This window comes from Apodemus sylvaticus, chromosome 5, assembly GCF_947179515.1.
Source record: "Apodemus sylvaticus chromosome 5, mApoSyl1.1, whole genome shotgun sequence".
NCBI classification, from domain to species: Eukaryota; Metazoa; Chordata; class Mammalia; order Rodentia; family Muridae; genus Apodemus; species Apodemus sylvaticus.
Genome location: NC_067476.1, coordinates 159,406,950 through 159,424,750, shown reverse-complemented (window position 1 = coordinate 159,424,750; position 17,801 = coordinate 159,406,950). Strand labels below are relative to the sequence as shown.

At 48.8% G+C, this 17,801-nt stretch overlaps 1 long non-coding RNA gene across 22 annotated transcripts in view; it reads left to right on the top strand.

Moving 5' to 3' along the window:
• The window catches only part of LOC127686332 (uncharacterized), an 80,335-nt gene extending 65,440 nt beyond the window's left edge, over positions 1 to 14,895 (top strand). For 7 of the 22 annotated variants that reach the window (XR_007978092.1, XR_007978077.1, XR_007978076.1 and 4 more), the window contains 9 exons: positions 761 to 1,001; positions 2,874 to 3,135; positions 4,510 to 4,714; positions 4,842 to 5,779; positions 5,969 to 6,128; positions 6,539 to 6,621; positions 6,760 to 7,139; positions 7,857 to 7,974; positions 10,251 to 14,895. This is a non-coding gene — a long non-coding RNA (uncharacterized LOC127686332). Of the gene's footprint in view, positions 1 to 760; positions 1,002 to 2,873; positions 3,136 to 4,509; positions 4,715 to 4,841; positions 5,780 to 5,968; positions 6,129 to 6,538; positions 6,648 to 6,759; positions 7,140 to 7,856; positions 7,975 to 10,250 lie in introns of all 22 variants that reach the window. The other 15 variants (XR_007978091.1, XR_007978082.1, XR_007978078.1 and 12 more) reach the window with 15 other exon arrangements.
• The last annotated feature ends 2,906 nt before the right edge of the window (positions 14,896 to 17,801 follow it).

Sequence of the window (17,801 nt, the reverse complement as noted above, 5' to 3'; positions counted from 1 at the left end):
GGCATATGTCATATACCCTGGAGATGGAAATGTACAGTTTTAATTTGTGTAGTAAAATAGGTGAAGTAGATCCTTTGAGCCCCACACTAGTGTGTAAATAAACTTATGTGTATGCGCATGCATTTGTGTGAATAGGAGGGGCAGCAGCAGTCCTGCTTTATAAATGGGCATACAGCACCCCTTGCCAAGGAGGGTGGCCTCCCAGACTCTTCTGCTCTATAACCTCACTTGTCCTTTTGTAAGAGACGGTGGCATTGAACTGATTTTTCCTGGTTGATGTATTTTGAATCCAGATGTGCTGCTCTGTGTGACTGATGATCAGGTGGAATGGTCACATCAGTGGCCAGCATCAGGGGGCTCATGCTAAGACTCCAGAGTCTGGTACTAGATACTCTTGAGGTATGGAGGAGGTGTAGTGCCTCCAGAAAGAGCCCCACTCCCAGACCAAAACTTGGTGCATAGCCCTCTGAAATAAACCCAGGATCTACATTGAGTTATTAAAATCTTTAAAAAAAATTTTTGAGACATGCTCTTACATACACCAAGCTAGTCTGAACCTTGCTTTGTAATAGAGGGTGACTTCAAACTTCTGATCTTTTTGTTGCCACCTTCCAAGTGCTGAGAAACCCAGCCTAAGGAGTGCAGGGGACAGAAAACAGGGTTTTGTGGCTATCAGGCAGGCAGGCAGGCCGTCTGCTGACTGAGCGGCATGCCCAGCCCCGTGCTGTCATTAGAACTCCTTCTGCTTCTCCTCCTGCAGCTCAGTCTCAGGTATTGCCTGCCTGCCTGCCTGCCTGCTGGCTGCATTGAGAGCTGCACGACGCTGCTCTGCTGGTGAGAGCAAGCAGCGCGCGCTCTCGCTCACTCGGCTTGCTCGGCTTGCTCGCGGTCTGAAGGAAGAGCCTGTGTCAGATCCCAGCCCTGTCTCTGGCAATCACATCCTCTCGTCAGCTCCACCATCTCAGAATGAGCTCTCGGCGGCCAGGATATTACAGAGCACAGTAAGTACTTGCCCTGTCCCTCAGCCACCGAGGATGTGACAGAAATCACAAAGCTGTACTTGCTTTTATTAATACATCCCTGCAGAGAAGATAAATGGCAAATTTCATTTCATTCTTAAGGTCATGTTTTGGATAACTAGACATCCAATCAATCAGGTGATTGATCACCCTGAATCCCTTCCATGGGGACAGGGTGGGCACCAGAAACAATGCCCCTCCAGGGGGCGGGTGTGTGTGTGTGTGTGTGTGTGTGTGACAGGCAGTGCTCTTGGGGGATTAACGGTGTGAATGTCCTGGTCATTGCTGGCAGTCACTTACATCTCTAATAACAGAAGAGGGCAAATTGCAAGTTGGTGAAGGCCATAGAGAGTGATGAGTATGGCTGGCCTCTGGGTTCACGGGCATCCTTTAATACCCAGCTGCTCAGTGACAGTCCTCCTCCGTCCCTCCCTCCCTCCCTTCCTTCCATCCTCCCTCCCTCCCTTCCTTCCTTCCCTCCTTCCTTCCTCCCTCCCTTCCTCCTTCCCTTCCTTCCTTCCCTCCTCCCTCCCTCCCTCCCTCCCTTCCTTCCCTCCTCCCTTCCTCCCTCCCTTCCTTTCCTCCTCCCTCCCTCCCTTCCTTCCCTCCTCCTTCCCTTCCTTCCTCCCTCCCTCCCTTCCTCCCTCCCTTCCTTCCTTCCTTCCTCCCTCCCTTCCTCCCTCCCTTCCTTCCTTCCCTCTTTCCTTCCTGCCTCCCTTCCTCCCTCCCTCCCTTCCTCCCTCCCTTCCTTTCCTCCTCCCTCCCTCCCTTCCTTCCCTCCTCCCTCCCTTCCTTCCTCCCTCCCTCCCTTCCTCCCTCCCTTCCTTCCTTCCTTCCTCCCTTCCTCCCTCCCTTCCTTCCCTCCCTTCCTTCCTTCCTTCCTCCCTTCCTCCCTCCCTTCCTTCCTTCCCTCCTTCCTTCCTGCCTCCCTTCCTCCCTCCCTTCCTTCCTCCCTCCCTTCCTTCCTTCCCTCCTTCCTGCCTCCCTTCCTCCCTCCCTTCCTTCCTTCCCTCCCTTCCTTCCTTCCCTCCTCCCTCCCTCCCTCCCTCCTTCCCTTCCTCCCTCCCTTCCTTCCTTCCCTCCTCCCTCCCTCCCTTCCTTCCTTCCCTCCTCCCTCCCTCCCTTCCTTCCTTCCCTCCTCCCTCCCTTCCTTCCTTCCTCCCTCCCTTCCTTCCTTCCCTCCTCCCTTCCTCCCTTCCTTCCTTCCTCCTCCCTTCCTTCCTTCCCTCCTTCCTCCCTCCCTTCCTTCCTTCCCTCCTTCCTCCCTCCCTTCCTTCCTTCTTCCCTCCCTTCCTTCCTTCCTCCCTCCCTTCCTTCCTCCCTTCCTTCCTTCCTCCCTCCCTCCTCCTTCCTCCCCTCCCTTCCTTCCTTCCCTCCTTCCTTCCTGCCTCCCTTCCTCCCTCCCTCCCTTCCTCCCTCCCTTCCTTCCCTCCTTCCTTCCTGCCTCCCTTCCTCCCTCCCTCCCTTCCTCCCTCCCTTCCTTCCTTCCTCCCTTCCTCCCTCCCTTCCTCCCTCCCTCCCTTCCTTCCTTCCCTCCTCCCTTCCTCCCTCCCTCCCTTCCTCCCTCCCTTCCTTCCTTCCTCCCTCCCTTCCTTCCTTCCTTCCTCCCTCCCTCCCTTCCTCCCTTCCTTCCTCCCTTTCTTCCTCCCTCCCTTCCTCCCCTTCTTCCTTCCCTCCTTCCTCCCTCCCTTCCTTCCCTCCTTCCTCCCTCCCTTCCTTCCTCCCCTTCTTCCTTCCCTCCTTCCTTCCTCCCTTCTTCCCTTTCTTCCTCCCCTCCTCCCTCCCTTCCCTCCTTCCTTCCTCCCTCCCTTCCTCCCTCCCTCCCTTCCTTCCTTCCCTACTTCCTTCCCATAGGGGCGCCTTGGGCAGGCCAGTGTCACCTGCTTTGTGTCCTGCAGTCTGGAGCCTGCCTCTGGATTGCATTCTTGCCTGAGTCTCTGGAAGCTTCTTTGGCCTCGTGGCATTGGCCATGGTTGCGCCTTCCCAGTTCCCGCCCAGCTCGCACTTACACCCCGAGGTGGTGCCTGCCCTTTGACTCCTCTCTCTGCCTCAGGATGAGCAGGCCTGGCAAGTCCATGGTCATCAGGACCCAAGTGCACATTCCTCCGCCGACATGGTAGGTAATTTGGTTGTAATGATAATTTATCACTCCCATCCCAAGGCTGTCCAAATGAAGCAACAGTGCATAATCTGAATCTAAACTGTTTGAAAATTCTTAAAGGTGATGTTAGATTAGTAAGAAATAATAAGATGTCTTGTGTTGCTATAGTTTCTAGAAAATTCCAAGAAAACTAGCCTGTTATCTTTGTTCCCTGCCTGTAGAAACCCTAGGTTCAGAGGAAAAAGGTCCAGTCCAGGCCCTGGCGGGCTGTAGTTGCCTTGTGGCTTCTTTATCAGAAGCAGAAATAGACAGAAAGGAGCAGGCATATCAGCCAGATCTGAGGTGCATGTGACAAGCTAAGCTGGCAGGTCTGCAGTTTAACTCTGGGGCTCAGATGAGGTCTACAAGGGGCCTCAGTCCCAAGTCAAGAGAAGAAAAAAGAGGCAGAAAGCATGGAGGGGCAAGTGCCCCTCTCTAGAGCAGTGCTCAGGGGTAGCACTGCACTGTGCTGCCGTGTCAGCATAGGGTACTCATGAGGAGGGCCTGTGAAGGAAACCCTACCCCAGAAGCGCCCTCACTTTGCTTTCCTATGTGTGTTCCTACCTGACCACAGCCATCGTATGTGGGTGCAGATGGCAGAGTGGTGAGAAATGCGAATCATGAGGAGCTAGGGTTCTTTAGACAGGCTCACACCAGTGAGCTGTGGCTGCCAAGCACCGCCCGGCTTGCCACCCTGCTTGAGTGTTAATGGAGAAGTGAGCTCACAGTATTGGTGGTATCAAGTCAGGCTAGATTGCATACAGCCTGACATAGCTCTGAGGTCAGAGGTGTGCAGTGAGTAACTGCACTGGAGACTAGGGCAGATTTTGTTTCTAATTCGAGGAATTGGATTCCAGCTGAGATGTGTTAGAGTTGTGGAGCCATGTGTAGAATTGGAGGCATTGTGCCCCAGAGAAACCTGCGTGTCCTACCAAAATGCTACTGGTGTCATGTTTGCTGTTTAGATAGACGGCGTGCTTCTCTGTAAACACTGGGTACTAAGGTCCGCAGAGCATGCTCAGAGCAAACAAAGCATCTATTGGGTATTAATTGACTCCTGGATCATAGATTGAGCTGATTTGTCAGAATCCATTAAAACAATAGACAGTATGACATTTCAAGCACAGGTTGGAAGTCCGTGTGTTGGTTGAAGCGGAAGGTCAGGGCCATCCCAGCTAATGTTAATCAATGACCAGAGGCTGGCATGTCACCCTTGAGCGGTCTCACCCATTTTAATTGTTAACCTAACATAAAGGTTCATTAGTGCACATTAGGAGCATCTGCAGATGTGAGAACTTGGAACAGGTTACTGAGTAAATACTTCCCTGCCTGCCTCCTCCTCCTCTCCAGGTCGCTGCTCCCTCAGCGCCACGCCTTATACGTGCACCGAGGCCTGATTCCCAACAGAGGCCGAAGGTTTTGTCTTTTCTGAAAACTCACCTCTGCCCCTTCCTCTGAAGCCACGTAGGAGGCTGCTAAGTGGGCCATACAAAGAGACCCTGGCCTTAAAGAGCAGAAGTGGCAGGCGCACCCGTGGGCACCCCAGCTTTTCTGTGTAAGTGTGGCCTTCTGTAAGGCCGTCTGGCACTGGGATGTGAGGCGCAGGCTCCTTAATGGCGGGATGGATATTCTGCTCTCCCTCCTCTGGTGTCAGTTTGTAACGCATCCCATCAACTCTGCAGGATCCAACTGAGTCACAAATTTGAACCAGTGACCGTCTGAAACAGAGCAGAGGCAAGAGCAGGCTGTTCCTGAAGAGTGTGAGCCTCAAGTTCAGGTTTGTCCCTTGAAGCAAAAGCAAAGGACATAGCCTCTCTAGCGCCGCCCTTCAGCTCAAGGCGGCCGCGGTAGTCGAGGGGGCGTCTCCCGCCAGCCGTAACTGTATAGCTAGGTAACTGTGCTGATAACATTTTCCTCTCTGAAAATCATTATGAAGTAGTGTTCCCAGTCAGGAAAGCTCAGCCGCCATGGGGCCCAGCGGCCTCGCTCCGACGCTTAACAACAGTTGGGTTTGCTTTCTTTCGGTATAAAAATTTTGTAAGCTTCTTTTGTTGGGCTACGTTTACATTCCTCTGCCTGTGCCATACAGGGCCCCTTAAGTACCTTAAGTCATTATCACGCATTGGTCTGCCTCAGCCAGGTACACACAGGTAATGTGTTTATACTGAAGGGCGCCTCAAGATCTCCTGGTAATCCCAAGGGCAGGCTTGGGCCCAGCTCTGTGGGCCGCTGCAGACGATGGTCTCCACGCTGGGCCGCTGGGCTGTGCACGCTGCTCCCAGACTCTCCTCTCTGGCAAGGCCTCGTTGGCTTTGGGGCAGCTGACTGCAGGTACTAATGTCCCTCTGGCTGCCCTCCCCCCAGCTCCGCTTTCCACATACCTGCCCTCCTGGCTTCAACCCTCCTCGTCAGCAGGATGATCTCCTTCCTCCTGTTTGCCAGGATATAATCCCCCAGCCTCTGCTCCATCAGTTCGTTTCCATGACGAACCCAGCTAGAGCACAGGCTGGGGACACTGACATGGCCAAGGGCTGTGCGTACAGCCTCCCTGGGGTGGTCCTCGGCCGCAGAACCAGCACTGCCTGAGGACACATGTGAGAGGTTGGCTTCAGATGTTCAGGTAAGAGAAGCTCGCACAGAGGCACAGGGCAGGGAGCGTTGAGTAGGAGGCCCTGGGGGCTACAGGGAAGCTTGTTGACCTGCCTTTCATGTAGCTGGGAGCTGGCTTGCTTACTGGTCTCTGGAGAAATGCTAGGAACATTGAATTAAGTTTGCTTGTGGTGACTCGTGTGTCTTCTGTCACCCCTAGTGGAAGGTCTGCGCACCCTTGCCTTCTCCAAGAATGAAGTGGCAGTGATTCTCGGGGATCAGCCGACAGCAGCCAGCTTGGTGCCTATCGTCAATGGCTTCTTGAAGGATCTGGACAAGTGTGTGTAGGAGTCCTTAAACACCTGTACGCCTTCCTAAAGGTAGCCAAGGGTTGCAGACACTCGGACCTTCCTGCAGGCCACTGAGGTGCAGAGCTGGGCTGGGCTCTGGGGCCGTGGATAGCAGCTGTGCTCCTCTCATCCTGAGGGAAAATTGACCAGAATCTAAAAATGGACACTTCTGCCTCTGCTGCTGCCTAGATCCTGCAGGGCTCTGCTTCTTAGGAAGGGTCCCAAGAGTGACCTGGCTTACCCAAGAAGTCACTTGCTAAAAGGCAGCTCTGCACATAGAAAGGCCTTCTGATCCTGCCTTTCCCCCTCCCCTTAAAGAAACAATGAGTCTAAAAACAAGGCCTTAGAAGTTACTTATGTGTTGAGTGGCTGTGACCCAGGGTGGCCTCTAGGGACTTTGATGGTCAGTGACCCCATTCAGACCCTGCCTTCCATTACAGATGCAGGGTCTCAGCCAGAGGGGCAGCAGAGCCATTATCCACTGAGCATAAAGACACGCCTCCTTGGGTGGGAAAGCACAAAGGTATCAGGCACAAGGAGGAAAGAGGGGTATGTGGGGTGGGGTGGGGTGGGGTGGGGTGGAGTGGGTTGGGGTCATGTGTTCCCCACCAGAGCAAAGGCAGGAGTTGTTCAAGATGTGTTTGCACTTGGTCTTCCCTAGCAACCTATTTGGTGTACAGCCACACGGAGTCACCCATGCCTGGGCTTGTAAGTAGCAAGGAATGAGGGGGACGGGCTCCCTTGCAGAAAAATAAAGGGGGTAAGTAGCAAGGAATGAGGGGGACGGGCTCCCTTGCAGAAAAATAAAGGGGGTGCCGGGGTCACCTTGAGCCTGACGTGTCACTTATGGAATGTATTCTCAACACTTGCTCATCAGGACAAAGGAGAGCGCACCCCTGGCAGCTGCAGAGGCAGTGGGCTGACCGCAGAGGCAGTGGGCTGACCGCAGAGGCAGTGGGCTGACCGCGGAGGCGGTGGGCCGACCGCAGAGGCAGTGGACTGACCGTGGCCAGAACTGGAGGTTTCCATGTAACTAGCAGAGTGAGTAAACACCTGTCTGTGGCCATGAGGGGCAAGGCAGGAAGAGAGCTTCCTCTTTTTATAATTGACCAGAACTAGCAGCATAGTGCTCTTTTGGATAGAGAGATTATGTTTTTATTAAGGTATAAACACAATTCCAAAGCTCTGAGTTATATATGCTCCCTCTACCCCATCTCTGGGGAGACGTCTGTTTTCACATGAAGACAAGGCTTGAGTTGCTCTGGCGTCGAGAGCTCTGCTGTTCTATAAGGCAGTTTATTTGGACCAAATAAAAGATGAATCACTCTCTTCAGCATTTCCCTCTGAACTGGAGTGGGTTTGCAAAGCTTTCTTGAACTTTCTGTGTGCTGCCTTCTTTGTAGGACACATGGCACTACCTCATGCACTTGAACATCCAAAGAATATTGGGCAGTGTTGAGGTCTGAAAAGATCTCTCCCGGATGAGACAGCTCTTAAATAAAAATGCCCCCCCCCCCCCCCCGCAGTTTTCTTGTGTGCACCACATCTGTGTAAAGTGCTCTTCCCCTCCTATCTGGGGTCAGCCCAAGGAATGTTCTAGGCTTTGCCAGTAATGAAAGAGCATGATTCAGTGACCCTTTTATTGGTGGAGAATGTTCTTTAGGGGTGGGGGGGATATATGTGTGTGGGGTGCTTGTTTGGGCTTTTGTTGAGGTCCATTTCTGTATCTTTAATTTCCCTTTTCTTTTTTCCCCTTAGGTACATCTAGTCATCTCTCAAATAATCATCTTCCTGAAGAAATCCAGCAGGCTTTTGCAGCTATGTAGGATATGATTTGGCCAGTGCCGGGGGCAGACTGGAAGATTTTCTCTTTGCTGTGAGCTTTAATCATTATCCTTATTTTGGGAGATTGAGGTTTAGTCATTATGTCATGTTCTCAGCACACTCCTGCAAAAAGAACTGGGAAAAAGAAGCCCGGGCCGGCGGGACCGCCCTGCGCCCCCTGGAGGCGTGTGCTGGCCGGGGGCGGGGGGCGGGGGGTCGGCCGCATGGCCCTGACCCTATCTCACATAGCCCAGCTTATTGCAAAATCGATATTGGCCCCATCCCCCCCCCCAACTCGCCCCCCAGACAGTGGGAGCGATATGAAGCCGCTCGCCGCGGCCCGCTTCCTCTCCTCCCTTTTTCATTTCCTCTGTCCGCGTGCAAATCACACCACTCTCTGTCACCCGAGCTGTGCAGGGGCCGCAGCAGAAAGAGTGAGGGAAAAACACCCAGAGAAAACCCGAGGGGAAAAAAAAGAGCGAGGGAAAAGACCTAGCGAGGAAAAAGGGAGGAGGAAAGACCTGCCGAGGAAGACTAAGGGAAACCCCAGCAAGCAGGAGCAAGGGGGAAAATAAAATCCTAGCCGCGGGAGCCAGGGAAAGACCTAACCTGCCCAGAAAGCTTTAAAAAAAAAAAAAAAAAAAAAAAAAATCCTAGCCGCGGGAGTCAGGGAAAGACCTGCCCTGCCCAGAAAGCTTAAAAAAAAATCCTAGCCGCGGGAGCCAGGGAAACACACCTAACCTGCCCAGAAAGCTTAAAAAAAAAAAAAAAATCCTAGCCGCGGGAGCCAGGGAAAGACCTAACCTGCCCAGAAAGCTTAAAAAAAAAAAAAATCCTAGCCGCGGGAGCCAGGGAAAGACCTAACCTGCCCAGAAAGCTTAAAAAAAAAAAAAAATCCTAGCCGCGGGAGCCAGGGAAAGACCTAACCTGCCCAGAAAGCTTAAAAAAAAAAAAAAAAAAATCCTAGCCGCGGGAGCCAGGGAAAGACCTAACCTGCCCCGAAAGCTTAAAAAAAAAAAAAAATCCTAGCCGCGGGAGCCAGGGAAAGACCTAACCTGCCCCGAAAGCTTAAAAAAAAAAAAAAAAATCCTAGCCGCGGGAGCCAGGGAAAGACCTAACCTGCCCAGAAAGCTTAAAAAAAAAAAAATCCTAGCCGCGGTAGCCAGGGAAAGACCTAACCTGCCCAGAAAGCTTAAAAAAAAAAAAAAAAAAAATCCTAGCCGCGGTAGCCAGGGAAAGACCTAACCTGCCCAGAAAGCTTAAAAAAAAAAAAAAATCCTAGCCGCGGGAGCCAGGGAAAGACCTAACCTGCCCAGAAAGCTTAAAAAAAAAAAATCCTAGCCGCGGTAGCCAGGGAAAGACCTAACCTGCCCAGAAAGCGCTTAAAAAAAAAAAATCCTAGCCGCGGTAGCCAGGGAAAGACCTAACCTGCCCAGAAAGCTTAAAAAAAAAAAAAAATCCTAGCCGCGGTAGCCAGGGAAAGACCTAACCTGCCCAGAAAGCTTAAAAAAAAAAAAAATCCTAGCCGCGGTAGCCAGGGAAAGACCTAACCTGCCCAGAAAGCTTAAAAAAAAAAAAAAAATCCTAGCCGCGGGAGCCAGGGAAAAAGACCCGACCAGCCGAGAAAGAGAAAGACCGAGGGGGAAAAATCCTAGCAAGTGGGAGCCAGGAAGAAAGACTGACGTAAAAAAAAAAAAAAAAACAAAAACAAAAACAAACAAACAACAACAACAACAACAACAAAAAAAAACCAAAAAGAAAAAACCTGCCCGAGAAGGAGCAAAGGCGGGCGAGCCAGCCGGCTAAGTGGGGAAAGCGCGCAAGGAAGTGGTCGGACAAAAGGAAACAGATTGAGAAAGACCGGGCGGAAAAGCTAGGGGTAGGCGGTCTAGAAAGGAGAACAACGGGATAAGAGCGATGCTGAAAATGAAGGAAAAGAGCGAGCAGAAAAACGAAGGAGAAAGAACAAGGCGAGGAAAAGAGCGCGGGCGCCGCCATCCGCCGCTCGGCTCCACGTTCCGGCTCGCCTAGGCGGCTGGGGAACTGCTGCAGCCCGGGGCTGGCTGCTTTTACGTGGTCTGCTGTAGGGCAGACTTTTGTGTATTTAAACAGACCCTAACCGGACGCTGGAACCACAAACCCACGCCCTGAACGCCCGAACCCCTATTTTACAAAGCGCTCGGTGCACCGGGCACGGCGGCTTTGCCGCTCCCGCCGCTCCCGCCGCTCGGGCTCCGTTCCTGCTGCGCCCGCGCGCGGCCAACAAAGGAAAGGAGCGAAAATGCTTGGCAACTAATGTGGTAGGGGTCCCTCTGCTTGTGCTTACAGGCAACAGCAGATGCTGATCTTGGATCTGTAGACCCCAGCGGTGTTTACAGTTAGATGAGACACGTTGCCTTGAAGTTGTGCACAGACCAAGTTTCTCAAGCGCGTTGCATTTCATTCAAGGTAGTAAAGAGCCGGCCTTGCCGGTAGCACATTCTCGTAAACAGCACTCTCTGTTTCCATATTAACTCCATTATTTTTTTTTCTTCTGGGCTCTATTTGTCATTTTCTCTAAGTCCAGCTTTTAATTTTTGCAGTTAGAAGCTATATTGTTTCATCAATTTTCAGGAGAGCCCTGTTATTAATTTTATAATAATAATGGAAAACCGTGCAGAAATCATTTTGTATATGAAACTCTTTAAATACTAGCATAGGTTTTTTTGTTTGTTTGTTTGTGCATGTGTGTTGTTGAATTCTCCACAGCTTTGTAGAACAATTCATGATGAGCAAAGTCTCGGGCAGAAGAGGGGATTCTGGTTCTTACGAAGTCTCCCAGCCCTAGAGAAGACAGTCTTACTTGAAAATAGTGATTTTTAAATTTCTTGATGGTAATGAGATTTTTTAAAAAATACCATGCCCTCAACGGTAACAATGTACTCATTTTGAAGGGTGATGTTTTTAAAACTGGATCCCCTGTGCTGGATGTATTGGTCTGATGTTACTGCCGGTGCTTCTCCATTTCCCTTGGAGACTGGTATGCACATGTTTATATTCTTAAGACCTATTTAAAATCCTCTCTGCATGTGCTGGTGAGAAGTGAAGGAGATGCTTCCTCTTGCTTGTAAATTGATTGTGAGGGTGGGCATGGACATGAGGGGGCCCTGTGCTGTGGAGAGCGATGCTTGTAATTGCCGGTGCCGACGGCAACCGGCAGGCAGCCGGCAGGCAGGGCCTCACAGCTGCCTCTCTCTCTCTCTCCAGTTGCTCGCAGGTGGTGGCAATGCTATGGAAGTTCTGCTCCCCTGGTGCCTGTGCTCTGGGGCTCATTTTCATCCAGGAGCCCTTGTCAAGATTTTGGCACTGCCCTGAGTGGGCTGGAAGGCAGGATTCTGCCTGCATCTGCCGGGTTAGCACAGGCACGGGAGAATCTGCCTGTGGATTCATTTCCCTGGCAGAAGCTGGGGAAAGGTTACCGAGCCTCCTCTCCTATCTTGTTCACAGTCACCCTGGGCACTTGTTCACACGCCAGGCATGGTTGGTACCTACTGTGTGCTGTGTACTGTGTACCCTGAAGATGTAATCAGAGCAGCCAGCCCTCCCATCAGACCCAGCCCACCCTTCTTACACTTCCTGCAGGGCATCCCCAAGTGCGAGGGCAGAGTGGAGAGCCAGCTTCATGACCCAGCTCTCAAGCTTCTATCACTTTGTCTCCTCAATAACCCCTTCTGACTAGCACCTTGGAAATGCTTGTGCATGTGTGTGTCACAGGGCGGTGGCTTGAATGTCAGCCATCTTGGCACATCTGATTCTCTAGTACTGACTCCCGAGTATGAAGCACAGTGGAGCATGGCGGCACCCTGTTTCTCCTTGAGGATGATTGTTTTAGGTGAAGCATTAACCCCAAAGAGGCCAAGGGACCTGTTCAGGATCCCACCAGGCATGGAAAGCCGTGGGTTTGGTTTTAAGGGTTTTGTTCCCACAAGTATTATTTTAATCATTTTGGTGTTTCATCATGCTGTCTTCTGGCACCACAAAGGCAAAGGGGGTAGTACGCCATCTCCAGGAGCTGTGCTGACAGCCAGCTTTGATGAAGCTAGTCCTAACCCCACGTCTTCAATTGGCTTGTCGGTCTGGTAAACAACTGCAGTGAGAGGACTCACTATCGCCCCCTGTTGGGCTAGAATGACATAGCCGGTATTTTTCCACAGCACAGCCATCTTTGAAGGAAAACATCAATATTCACATCGTTGTACAGCAATGCCTTTTTAAAAATCTTTTTCTTTTTTCTTTTTCTTTCTTTTTTTGCTTTTATGATTTTAACTACTTATCTGGAATTTTGGAATTTAGAAAAATCTGAGAAACAAGAAATGATACCAATTCATTTTGTTTAAGAAAAACCAACAAGATCTTTTTTGAGAAAAAAAAATTATTAAAGATGTAGAAAATCTAGCAGAACACAATGCAAGGGACTGATGCTCCTGAGATAGTGTACCTCAGAGATGTGTCAATCTCTGTCTGAACACAGCTCTTAGAAGAAGATACTAGGGTGTCAAGGCAGATCTAGAGTGAGACCCTGTTTCTGAGCTCCCTGCTAGTGGCCTGGTTAAAGCAATGTCTCTATGAGGCAGAGTGTGCCCTGTGCTGCTCTACGCCATGTCCCTCTGACCTGACGAGGTCAGCTGTGAGGACAAGCATGGAACGGGAGCCTGTTGATGACCCTGAGACACTGTTGCTGTGGTGCTAACTCACCCTGATACCAACCTCCCTCAGAGGGAACGCCCACAGCAGCCAGAGTCCATGCGTCTGGCTTAAGTCTCCACTCACTTGTCGGTCCTAAGACTTTCAGTGCCACTACCACTCAGGTATAGAATTTTCTCACCCATAAAACAAAGCTAGTGTTGCTCTCCAAAGTTAGTTGTGAGAGGAAAGGGAGGAGTATCCTCTAGACCCTCTGTTAGCTCGGGGGCAGTGCACAGCCTCCACCGCTGAGCTCAAGAGGGCATGGCTACCTCTGAGAAACCTGAGCTGGGCCAGAGTCTGGGTTAGCCTGGCAGCCAGGCCCTGTCTTAAAGGCGGGGTTCTGAACAAATTCTTACTGCCCAGGTGTGTACAGTGTGGTGGCCATGTGCAGGGTGATTGGTACAAAGGATCAGCTGCTGCGCCACTGAAGAAACCAGGATCAGAAAAGGGAAACAGCTTGCCTGAGGCCACCAAGCAGCCGGTTTAAGCTTCAGATCTGTCCCTGCCCGGCTCTGGAGCTCCTCCTCCAGACCCTGCAGTCCTTGCCAGACATTCCTTATTAGTGAGCTACAAAACCCATAAAGTCTTATAACTAAATTTACTTCTTGAAATGTAAAAGTCCCCTGTCTCTCATCTCAAACCTATAGACTCTGAAGCATTGTCTTTACAATTACAGAAGTATATGTGCTTTGAGATCTGGAGAAAGGGACTGCCAGGCTCTCATTTCCTCAACCTGTGGTGAGTGAAGAGTCTGTTCCTGTGGAACACCTGCTTCCCAGCCTCCTGAGCCTGGTGTCAGATCCTGTGCCAAATGCGAAGGCTCTGCTGGCCAGGCCACTGCGGCAAACACTGTTGGAGAAGGGTGTATGGCCTCACTGGCTTCACTGTTAACCCTGACTGTGACAGGTGGCAGCTAGGTCACCAAAGAATTATAGCAGGCTGGGTGGTAGTACACTGAGATACACAAAGATGCCCCAGACACAAACTATTACACTCTTTTCTAGATAGTGATGGCATTTATTAGTTCCAGTTATGATGGGAAAGCAAGCCAAAGTCTGTCTCAAAGCTCTCGCAGTGTGATGCCACCGGGCTGGGCTGTTTAAGCCTGAGTGATGCAAGCTGTGTGTCCATACAGGCCTGTGTTTCCCCACCAGGGTGTGGGCCCGTTTGTTCATTTCCAGCCTTCTCCCTGTCCTGCTCCCTACACGTCGGTTCTCATGACTACAGAGCAAGATGCATATGAAGGTTTAGTTACTTTAACTTTTAAAGCTGGTGTCACTACTAGCAGTCCACCATTAGAATCTCAGAAGTACTTTTGGAATAAGATATTTTACCGTCTGAAAGGACTCGGACACAAGGCTATTTTTGGAAAATTTATCCAGGGTCTTGACCTGGCATCAAAGATAACAAAATAGGATATATTATACAGCACAGTTCATGGCACATGGAACTCCAGCCTTTCTTTCCTTAGTATAATTTAGAAATGCTAAGGACCATCATCTTAAAGTTGTTGAAGAGAGTTTCTTGGCTCTAAAGTCTGACAAGGACCAAGATGTTTCATTTTTTGCTTCCTTAGAACCAAAGATACAAAATGCTACAGAAACCACTCTGCTGGAAAACTAGACCAGTGCCCTGTGGTGGGTGCATGGAGATGCCTCTGCTACACGTGGTACTTATACTTGAAAAGAATCCAGTTAGTTATATAAGAGCTTCTAGATGAGGCTTCTTTCCAGTGGTGGCAGCCTAGAGCTTCCAGCCTCTACAGACCTGATGAGTGGCAGTTTATAGAGGGGGTGTGAGTTCAGGTACCAATGACTCTCAGGCCTCCTCACCATGAGCTGTGGCCAGCCGTTTGTTTTTTAGGAAAGATTAGTTTTTAAAACCTCCCCTCAGAGTCTGGTACAGTTGCTCACATCTATAATTCTAGCACCTGGAAGGCTGGAGCAGGGAGATCAAAAGTTCATACCCAATATAGAGAATTCTAGGCATGTCTGAGCTACATAACAAAACCCCATTCAAGGACAACCAAACATAATACATAAATGCAGCTCCCTTCGCCAATAAAGTAATTTAGTAGAAGCTTGTAAGTATCTTCTGGGCTGGCTGCCCTAATCCTCTCTCAGAAAATGGAGTTTATGGCACTGCATTTTATCTCCAGCTGAAATACTGTGCATGTGTAAATAACTTGACAGGAGGAAGACCTATGGATGTAACATTAGCTTCTGCAGTGAATAAACATGTCAGTTGAGATCCTGTTCTGCTTTGGGAGTGCTGTGATGCAGCTCTGTGTGCTCTTGAAGTGTCCGTATAAAAGCAGCCTGGTAAATAACTGCTACCCCCATTACCTGGCTCCTCTCAGGTATTGTACTTTATAAACTGCCATATTTGGACTATCTTCTCCAGCCCTCATTCACCCTTTCCCTAATTTAGAAACTGAAAATGTGTGCTGGTCTTTGACAGTAGCTAGAGACATAAGTTGTTTTAATGTGGACATGTCCAGGTGGGTGGTGTGGGGACTGAAGGCTGAGGTACACAGTACTGGTTACACCTTAGAGAAAGAAAGAAAGAAAGAAAGAAAGAAAGAAAGAAAGAAAGAAAGAAAGAAAGAAAGAAAGAAAGAAAGAAAGAAAGAAAGAAAGAAAGAAAGAAAGAAAGAAAGAAAGAAAGAAAGAAAGAAAGAAAGAAAAGAAAAGAAAAGAAAAGAAAAGAAAAGAAAAGAAAAGAAAAGAAAAGAAAAGAAAGAAAGAAAGAAAAGAAAAGAAAGAAAGAAAGAGAGAAAGGAAGAAAGGAAGGAAGAAAGAAAAGAAAGGAAGAAAGGAAGGAAGGAAGGAAGAAAGAAAGAAAGAAAGAAAGAAAGAAAGAAAGAAAGAAAGGAAGGAAGAAAGGAAGGAAGGAAGAAAGGAAGAAAGACAGAAAGAAAGGAAGAAAGAAAGAAAGGAAGGAAGGAAGGAAGGAAGGAAGGAAGGAAGACAGAAAGAAAGAAAAAGAAAGAAAGAAAGAAAGGAAGGAAGAAAGACAGAAAGAAAGAAAGAAAGAAAGAAAGAAAGAAAGAAAAGAAAGAAAGGAAAGAAAGAAAGAAAAAGAAAGGAAGGAAGACAGAAAGAAAAAGAGAAAGAAAGAAAGAAAGAAAGAAAAAGAAAGGAAGGAAGAAAGAAAGAAAGGAATGAAGGAAGAAAGACAGAAAGAAAGAAAGAAAGAAAGAAAGAAAGAAAGAAAGAAAGAAAGAAAGAAAGAAAGAAAGAAAGAAAGGAAGAAAGAAAGGAAGGAAGACAGAAAAGAAAGAAAGAAAGAAAGAGAAAGAAAGGAAGAAAAACAGAAAGAAAGAAAGAAAAAGAAAGAAAGAAAAAGAAAGAGAGAGGGGAGGGAGGGAGGGAAGGAAGGAAGGAAAGAGAAAGAAAGAAAAAGAAGGAAGGAAAGAAAAGGAAAGAAAACAAAAGAGAGGGAGGGAGGAAGGAAGAAAAGAAAGGAGAGGAGGAAAGAAAGAAAAGAGAAGAAACAAAGAAGGAAGGAAAGAAGAAAAGAAAGGAGAAAGAAGAGAGAAGAAGGGAAAAGGAAAGAGGAAAAGGAAAGAAAGAAAGGAAGAGAAGAAACAAAGAAAAGAAAGAAAAAAAGAAAGGAAGGAAAGAAAACCATACTTTTATCCAGCACTTTCTACAAATACCATTGATTTGGGGAGTTGTGTACTCTCTACATTGGCTTAACTACACAGAACTTAGATCCTACTTTTGAATTTCAGATAAACAAAAATATACTGTATAGTTTAAACATTTTTTATTAATTAATCTGTGCTCTGTAAACATTTGATTATGGTTCTGTCCCCATGGCTGCCCTGCTTTGTGTTTCTGGTTTTAACAAGCAAAGCAGTGGGAAGCCATGGGACGTGGTGCTGCTTTCTAAAAATAAACTGTGAAGTCATATATTGACTTCCCTGTTATACAGGATACCCCTGCAGGCCCCCAAATACTACTGATCTTGTTATCAAAGGAAGGAGTCTATTCTGTGCCAAAAAGACTAGGAAATATGTAAAGAACTCAGATACCAAGCACAGACAGCATATGGGCTACTTTAGCACAGTTAATTCATTAAAGTTAGAGATGAATGATTAAAAACAAGAAACAGCCCACTTCATGTTCACTGTGTGTGTGGTAAGTCCACGGCTTCTGCAGCCAACAAGCTTTTACTGCTTAAGTAATGGGACCGGTATTAAAATCTGTTGGTCTCAAAGTAAGGAAAATTATTCAGCTAGAATCTTGGATTCTTTACAGAGCATTTTCTAGAAAGAAGAGCAAAAAAGCCGGGCAGTGGTGATACACGCCTGTAATCAGCGCTTGGGAAGCAGAGGCAGGCAGATTTCTGATTTTTGAGGTCAACCTGATCTACAGAGCAAGTTCCAGGGCAGCCAGAGCTACACAGAGAACCCCTGTCTGAAAAAACAAACAAACAAATAATAAAAACAAATATTTAGTGTTCTGAGGTAGAATCTAGGTACTGAAATTAAATTGGCCACTTATGACAAGACCAGCCTCCTATCAAGACTGTAGCCACGGATAGCTAGGGAACTTTTCCTTTCCTGAGTGGAGCCTTGGGGAACAACACTCAGGATTGCGGGGGTGGGGAGGGGAAGACTGTGAGACCCCTGGTAAAAGCCCCAGCTGTTCACTGCATACATTATAATTATCCATCATTTAGAACGAGCCTCTCTGATCCAAAAGGATTAAACCACCCTTCCTTTATATCACCTTGAACTGCATGTGCCTCCACCCCCCAAGCGAGTGGATGGCCTGGACCACCATGCCTTAGACCAAATTTTTGTTAACTAACTGCTATGCAAAATTTATTTTTCAAGCTTCTATTTTGTTCTTGGTAACAACAGAACTTCTGAAGGGCGCTCTGGCTCCCTGCCCCTTGCATGGTGTTTCCTCCAGCCCCTAAAGACCTTGCTTTGGGTCTGGCGTTTGAAGGTTTCCACCCTCCCAGCCCCGAGATTTGAGCTCTCCCTGAAAAGGTTCAAACCCAGCCTTCCCATCAAGTGTGTTCCATACTTTTCTCCCTTCGAGGATGTCACAACATCAGGGCACATGGGTTTGATGCCATTTCCAGCAAGCCTCTGCCTGTTCCAGCCTGGCCTGGGTCAGCTTGGATAGCTGTTTTCCT